We start from the raw sequence: 8,435 nt of genomic DNA on the forward strand, positions 1-8,435 counted from the left end.
CTTTACTTTCTGTGTAAGTTTTAGAATAAGCTTGTTTGTAGCTTATCTTTAAAATTTTTGCTAGAATTTTTGTGCATTATAATTTTTTCCCTTAGATTTCTTTGTCATCTTGGGCTGCTATAACAAAATCTCATAGACCTGGTGGATTTAACAATTGTCATCTATTTCTCATATTTCTGAAAACTGGGAAGTCCAAGCTCAGGTGCCTGACAATTCAGTTTCTGGTGAGTGCTCTCTTTCTGGCTTGTGGGGGGCTGTCTTTTTGCTATGGCCTCATATGGATGTGAGGGCAGCAGGGGAAGGAGGGAAGGAGGGAAAGAGGAAGCTCTTCAGTTTCTCTTATGAGGACAGTAAGCCCATCATGAAGACTTCATGAGGGTCTCATTTAAACCTAATCACCCCAAGGCCTCCTCTCTGAATATCATTACAAGGGATGAGCCGGGTGTTGGGGCTTCAATATAGAAAATTTTGAGGAACACAGTTTAGTTTATAGCACTGAGATTACCCTGGAGATTAAAATTAGCATCTTAAAAACCCTTTCCAAACCAATTTTTCTGCTACCCACATGCTCCCCAGCTCTTATTTATTTTGGGCAGGCTGTTTTCCTACAAGCACAATCACATGAATACAGTGCATACTTGTGCACAACAAAACACATGACCTGCTGAGAGACAGAAAGAGTACAACCTGCTCTATCTGTTAGCTAGAGACTGTACTACATGAGGAAATGCATCAGACAGACTACAGCAGTGGAGTGGGTGAAGAAGTGCAACAAAGAAAGAAAAATGTGTACATCTTCCAAAGTCAGAGCAAAACAGGAAAATCATTGTTGGAAACTGACTTTGTGACAATTGAATTTGAATTAATGTCAACCTAGTTTCAATGGTATCCAAAAACTTGAAAATTATATCTTTATACATTGTGGGTATGTTTTTATTGTTTGTTTTTGAGACAGAGTCTCAATCAGTCACCCTGGAGTTAAATGCTGTGGTGTCATAGCTCACAGCAACCCCAAACTCTTGGGCTCTAGTAATTCTTTTGCTTCAACCTCCTGAGTAGCTGGGCCTATAGGCACCTGCCACAACGCCCACCTATTTTTTAGAGATGGGGTCTTACACTTGCTCAGGCTAATCTCAAACCCATGAGCTCAGGCAATCCACCTGCCTTGCACTCCCAGAGTGCTAGGATTAGAGGTGTGAGCCACTGCAACCAGCCTTCAAAACAGTGTCTTGTTGTGAATTTCACTTGGTTTATCCTCCTTAGAGTACATTGACCTTCTTGGATGTATAAATCCATAGTTTTTTCATCTAATTTGGAAAGTTTTAAACCGTTATTTTTTTTTTTAAATTTGCATTTATTTCTTTCTCTCTTCTCTTTCTGGTACTCCTTTCATATGTATGTTGGTTTGCTTGATGGTATCCCACAGGTCTCTTAGCTTCAGTCATTCCTCCACATGAGGCACCCGTAGCACAGTGGTGAAGGTGCTGGCCACATGCACTAAGGTTGGTGGGTTCCAACTGGCCCAGGCCAGCTAAACAACAATGACAACTACAACCAAAAAATAGCTGGGCATTGTGATGGGCACCTGTAGTCCCAGCTGCTTAGGAGGCTGAGGCAAGAAAATTGCTTAAGCCCAGGAATTTAAGGTTGCTGTGAGCTGTAACACCATAGCACTCTATCAAGGGTTACATAGTGAGACTGTCTCAAAAAAAAATCAATTGTGTTTTTCATTTCTAAAATTTTCATTTAATTCTTTTAAATGTTTTATTTTTTTGTTGAGATTCAGTAGAGGATCGTTTTTGCTTTTTCTTTTGTTTTTTATTTTTAATTTTTGAGAGGCAAAGGGTAACTGTCTTGTAATATAACTCAGTTTTCCACACACCTGTTGTCATAGAAACAACACTTTATAAGAAAAGCTATGCATAATTAGCATGGATGGAGTTCTACATCCATCAGAATAATTTGGAAGAATTCTAAAAAGCACAAAGGAGCAAGCAAAATTACTTGTTTGGGTTGGAAGGGATCAGACCTCCACTGTGTGGTCAATGAAATGGCAACTACAGTAGGAATTGGCAAACATAACAATTCTGTGTCAGCTGAAAAACAGGGAGACAGCCTTATTGCAGTAGAGAGAAAGAAAACTTTGGTTTTTTTCCATTTTGGCTTTTTCCCTTTAAGTGCTATTTGGAGTCACACAAAGGTTATACAAAGCCAAATGAACATAAGAATATATTTTGAGGTGATGGGGCTCAGAAGACAGAGCCTGCATTTTTGAGTGGGGCTTGGTACCTCTGGGGAGCCCCTGCTGTGATGTTAGGCAGTGAGGCTGGAGGTTCAAGACTCCAGCTGTGGGAGAAGCAGATTGTTGAGTGTGGGCTCCTGTTAGGGAATCGTGAAGAGCTTAAATAAAGGCATTGGATTTTTTATTTTTGTTTTTTGAGAGAAAGTCTTTCTCTGTCATGCAGCCTGAAGTGCAGTGGCACATGCAAGCTGATTGCAGCTTTGAATTCCTAGGCTCAAGTGATACTCCCATGTAAGCTTCCTACCAAAGTATGGGGATTACAAGCATGAGCCACCAACCCAGGCCAACAGCGTTTGTGACAGTTTGCTGAAGCACTTTGGTAATAGCTGCCTTATAGTCTTCATCAAATGAATACATACCACATCTATGACATCTTGGCATCAAGTGACTCTTGGTTGTTCCATCTCACACAAATTTTTCTTATTCACATACAATGTTAATTTAGATTATACTGAGGACTTTTGACTATTTGATTATATGATTCTGGATCCTGTTGAAATACTATAGAATGTTGATTTTTTTATTATTTATTCATTTTTAAGGGACAAATTTTCATTTTGTTGCTTAGGCTGGCTCAAACTCTTGACTCAAGTAATCTTCCTGACTCCTGAATAACTAGGATTACAGGAGTGAGCTACCATGCCCAGCTGATATTTTTGTTTCATCGACAGTAGATCTGTCTTACAAGAAATGCTAAAAGAAATTCTTTAGTCTGAAAGAAAAAGACATTCATGAACAGTAATAAATCATATGAAGGTATACAACTCACTGGTAACAGTAAGGACACAACTAGAGATACTCTATTATAATCATGGTAGATGTCTCATTTATATCTTGAGTAGGAAGACTAAAAAGACAAACTTATCAAAAATAACTACAGCAACTTTATGAAAGATAGTATAAAAAGATATTGATGGAAGCAACAATACGTTAAAAACTGGGGAAGGAGATGGAGTTAAAGGGTAGAATTTCTGTTAGATTTTTCTTTGCTTACTTGCTTGTTTGTAGGTAGACTTGTAATGTATTTAAAATAATTGGTCATATCTGACTCAGTCTGGACAAAAGCAAAGTGTATAAATGAAACATGTATACTCCTTAATATTCTGAAGTAAAAGTAAGAAGAAAATAAAACAATTGTTTGTAAAATGTTTTTTGCAAGCCTCATGGTGCTTGCAAAAAACTTAATAAGGGATATACAAAAAATAAACATCAAGAAATTAAAACACACTACCAGAGAAAAATCACTTTTTTTCCTGTAAACTATAGATATTTCAAGAAAGAAAATTTCCTTAATTATGGAAAACAAATCATTTAAGTTCTAATGCAACAACAATGTAATAAAAATCATAAAAATATTAAAAGTTATTTAACATTTTTTACCTCAGGTGAAGATTAATGGATACTATTATGTAATCGATTTTTATTTGCTTGATTTGCAGTGTCACAAATTCATCAGCTTTTTTTGTTAGAGTTCTAGAAAATTTTTATTAAGTCCATTGATCTTAAAGTTATTTGAAATCTGTATTCACGAGTACTTGTTAGTGTCTTTATCATGAATCTGATTCATTGCAGAGTCATTGCAGATGACTTTAGAAGAATCAAAACAATAACTGTTATGACAAAAACCATGGTTAAAAGTCTGAAATCCAATGAAAGTTTACCATAGCCAGAAATTGCTTTGATATGTTTTGGTTTTTTGATTCTTTTTAATTTTTTGTTTATTTTCTTGCTTTTTAAATTTTTATTTATTTATTTATTTATTTGTACTGTTGGGGGTTCATTGAGGGTACAAGTAACCACATTACACTGATTGCATTAGTTAGGTAAAGTTCCTCTTACAATTGTGTCTTGCTCCCATAAAGTGTGTCACACACCAAGACCCCACCCCTCTCCCTTCTTCCCTCTCTCTGCTCTTCCTTCCCCCTACCCTTCTCTCTCCTTCCCTCTCTCTGCTCTTCCTTTCCCCCACCCCTTCCTCTCCTTCCCTCTCTCTGTGCTTCCTTTCCCTCACCCCTCCCTCCTTCTCTTTCTCTCTGCTCTCCCTCTCCCCCACCCCCTACCATGTACTAGGTCATCAACTGTCCTCCTAAGAGAATTGAGTACATAGGATTCTTGCTTCTCCATTCTTGTGATGTTTTACTAAGAATAATGTGTTCCACTTCCATCCAGGTTAATACAAAGGATGTAAAGTCTCCATCTTTTTAAATGGCTGAATAGTATTCCATGGTATACATATACCACAGCTTGTTAATCCATTCCTGGATTGGTGGGCATTTAGACTGGTTCCATGTTTTGGCAATTGTAAATTGAGCTGCCATAAACAGTCTAGTGCAAATGTCCTTATGATAACATTTTTTTCTTTCTGGATAGATGCCCAGTAATGGGATTGCAGGATCAAATGGGAGGTCTAGCTTGAGTTCTTTGAAGGTTCTCCATACTTTCTTCCAAAAAGGTTGTATTAGTTTGTAGTTCCACCAGCAGTGTAAAAGTGTTCCCTTCTCTCCACATCCATGCCAGCATCTGCAGTTTTGAGATTTTGTGATGTGGGCCATTCTCACTGGGGTTAGATGATTTTCAGGGTGGTTTTGATTTGCATTTCTCTGATAATTAGGGATGATTAGCATTTTTTCATATGTTTGTTAGTCATTTGTCTGTCTTCTTTAGAGAAGGTTCTATTCATCTCTCTTGCCCACTGATATATGGGATTGTTGGCTTTTTTCATGTGAATTAATTTGAGTTCTCTATAGATCCTAGTTATCAAGCTTTTGTCTGATTCAAAATATGCAAATATCCTTTCTCATTGTGCTGGTTGTCTATTTGCTTTGTTTGTTGTGCACTGAGCTGTACAGAATACAGAAGCTTTTCAATTCAATTAAGTCCCATTTGTTTATTTTTGTTGTTGTTGCAATTGCCATGGAAGTCTTCTTCATAAAGTCTTTCCCCCAGGCCAGTATCTTACAGTGTATTTCTTATGCTTTCTTTGAGAATTTTTATCATTTCATGCCTTAAATTTCTTTACTCATCTTGAGTCAATTTTTGTGAGTGGTGAAAGGTGCGGATCCAGTTTCAGTCTTTTACATGTGGATATCCAGTTTTCCCAGCACCATTTATTGAACAGGGATTCTTTCCCCCAGTGTATGTTCTTGTTTGGTGTATTGAAGATTAGGTGGTTTTAAGATGTGAATTTCATTTCCTTGTTTTCTATTCTATTCTAGATGTCTATGTCTCTATTTTTTGTGCCAGTACCATGCTGTCTTGACCTCATAGTACATCCTTAAGTCTGGTATGCTCATTCCCATGGCTTTCTTTTTATTACTAAGAACTGCCTTAGTTATATGGGGGTTTTTCCTGGTTTCATACAAAATGAAGAATCACTTTTTCCAAGTCTTGAAAGTATGATGTTGGTATTTTTTCTGTTTTTAATCATGCCATGGGGTGTTGGGGGCTCACACCAGGTGCCCTGCATTCTTGCTGCCTGCTGGTCAGCTGGCTGCAGCCGAGTTCCCAGTGCCCAAGCCCCCTGTAGCCCCTGCACCATGCCCTGATGTTGGTATTTTTAATAGGGATGGCATTGAATCTGTAGATTGTTTTGGGAACTATAGATATTTTAACAATATTGATTCCTACCAACCATGAGCATGGTATGTTCTTCCAATCACTAATATCCTCACTATTTCCTTTCTTAGGATTTCATTATTTTCTTTATAGAGGTCCTTCACCTCTTTTTAAAGATATATTCCTAGGTATTTCATTTTCTTTGCAGCTATAGTGAAGGGAGTTGTATCCTTAATTAACCTTTCATCTTGCCTGTCATTTGTGTATACAAAGGCTACTGACTTGTGGACATTGGTTTTATATCCTGAGACATTACTGCATTTTTTGATAACTTCCAAGAGTCTTGTGGTTGAATCTTTGGTGTCCTCTAAGTATAAGATCATATCATCAGCAAAGAGGGAGCATTTGACCTCCTCTGCTCTCATTTGGATGCCCTTCGTTTCCTTCTCTTGCCTGATTATATTGGCTAGAATTTTCAGCACTATGCTGAATAGTAGTGGTGACAAAAGACAACCTTGTCTGGTTCCAGTTCTAAGTGGAAAAGCTTTCAGTTTTACTCCATTCAGTAAAATATTAGCTGTTGGATTGTCATAGATAGCTTCAATCAGTTTAAGAAATGTGCCACCTATGCCTATACTCTTCAGTGTGCTAATTAGAAAAGGATGCTGGATTTTATCAAATGCCTTTTCTGCATCTATTGAGAAGATCATATAGTCTTTGTTTTTTGCTTCTGTTGATATGGTGAATTATGTTTATGGACTTGCATATGTTAAACCAGCCTTGCATCCCTGGGATGAAACCTACTTGATCATGATGTATGACTTTTTTGATGATAAGCTGTAATCTATTGGCTATGATTTTGTTGAGAATTTTTGCATCTATATTCATTAGTGAAATTGATCTAAAGTTCTCCTTTTTAGTTGGGTCTTTTCCTGGTTTTGGTATCAGAGTGATGTTTCCTTCATAGAAAATGTAGGGGAAGATTCTTTTCTCCTCAATTTTTTGGAATAATTTCTGCAGTATGGGACTAATCTCTTCTTTGAAGTTTTGATAGAATTCTAGTGTGAAGCTATCCAGAAGAGGGGTTTTTTGTTGGAAGATTTTTATTGTTTCTTTGATCTCACTGCTTGAAATTGGTCTATTCAGGAGCTCTGTTTATTCCTGGCTAAATCTAAGGAAAGGGTTCGATTCCAAATGTTGATCCATTTCCTTTATATTGTCAAATTTCTGGGCATAGAGTTTCTGGTAGTATTCAGAGATAATATCTTGTATCTCTGTGGCATCAGTTGTTATTTCCCCTTTATCATTTTTCTGATTGAGGTTACTAGAGATTTTACTTTTCTATTTCTAGTTAGTCTGGCCAAAGGTTTATCTATTTTCTTTATTTTTTCAAATAAATAAAATGCGTCATTAATTTTCTGAATGATTCTTTTGTTTTCAATTTCATTAATCTCTGATTTAATTTTGGATATTTCTTTTATTCTGCTGGGTTTAGGCTTAGATTGTTCTTATTTTTCCAGTTCCATAAGATGACTTGTGAGTTTGTTGATGAGTTCTTTTTCTGATATAGGCATCTAAAGCCAGAAATTTTCCTCTGAGGACTGCATTTGCTAAATCCCACAGGTTTTGGTAGCTTGTGTCATCATTGTTGTTATGCTCAAGGAAGTTAATAATTTTCTCTTTTATTTCTTCCTGCACCCAACTGTCATTCAGCACAAGGTTGTTTAATTTCCATGCCTTTGTGTGGGGTTGAACGTTTTTGTTGGAGTTGAGTTTAATGCCTTATGGTCTGAGAAGATACAAGGTAAAATTTCAATTCATTTGATTCTGTTGAGGTTTGTTTTGTGTCATAGGATATGTTCCTTGGGCTGATGAGAAGAATCTGTATTCCTTAGCTTCGGGATGGAGTGTTCTATATACATCTATCAAGCACAGTTGTTCTAGGGCAGTGGTTCTCAACCTTCCCAATGCCATGGCCCTTTAATACAGCTCCTGTGGGGCATGACACGCAGGTTGGGACCCTGTTCTAGGGTCTCATTTAAGTCCCTGGTATCTTTGTTTAATTTCTGTTTAGAGGATCTGTCCAGCTCTGTAAGAGGAGTGTTAAGGCCCCCTGTTATTATGGAGTTATAGGATATCAGATTGCTGTAACTAATTAAGGTCTGTTTCAAGAATCTGGGAGCCTTTAAGTTGGGTGCATAAATATTTAGAATTGAAATGTCTTCTTGTTGCCTTTTTCCCTTGACTAATATGAAGTGACGATCTTTATCTTTTTTGACTTTAGTTGCTTTAAATCCATATGTATCTGAAAATAAGATTGCAACCCCTCTTTTCTTAGTTCTGTTTGCCTAAAAAATTGTCTTACAGGGTTGTGCCTGTGGCTCAGTCAGTAGGGCACTGGCCCCATATACAAAAGTGATGGGTTCAAACCCAGCCCCAGCCAAACTGCAACAACAACAAAAAAATAGCTGGTCATTGTGGTGGGCAACTTTAGTCCCAGCTACTTGGGAGGCTGAGGCAAGAGAATCACCTAAGCCCAGTAGTTGGAAGTTGCTGAGAGCTGTGATGCCATGGAACT

This window comes from Otolemur garnettii, unplaced genomic scaffold (assembly GCF_000181295.1).
Source record: "Otolemur garnettii isolate 467f Iridium unplaced genomic scaffold, OtoGar3 scaffold00049, whole genome shotgun sequence".
Classification (NCBI taxonomy): domain Eukaryota; kingdom Metazoa; phylum Chordata; class Mammalia; order Primates; family Galagidae; genus Otolemur; species Otolemur garnettii.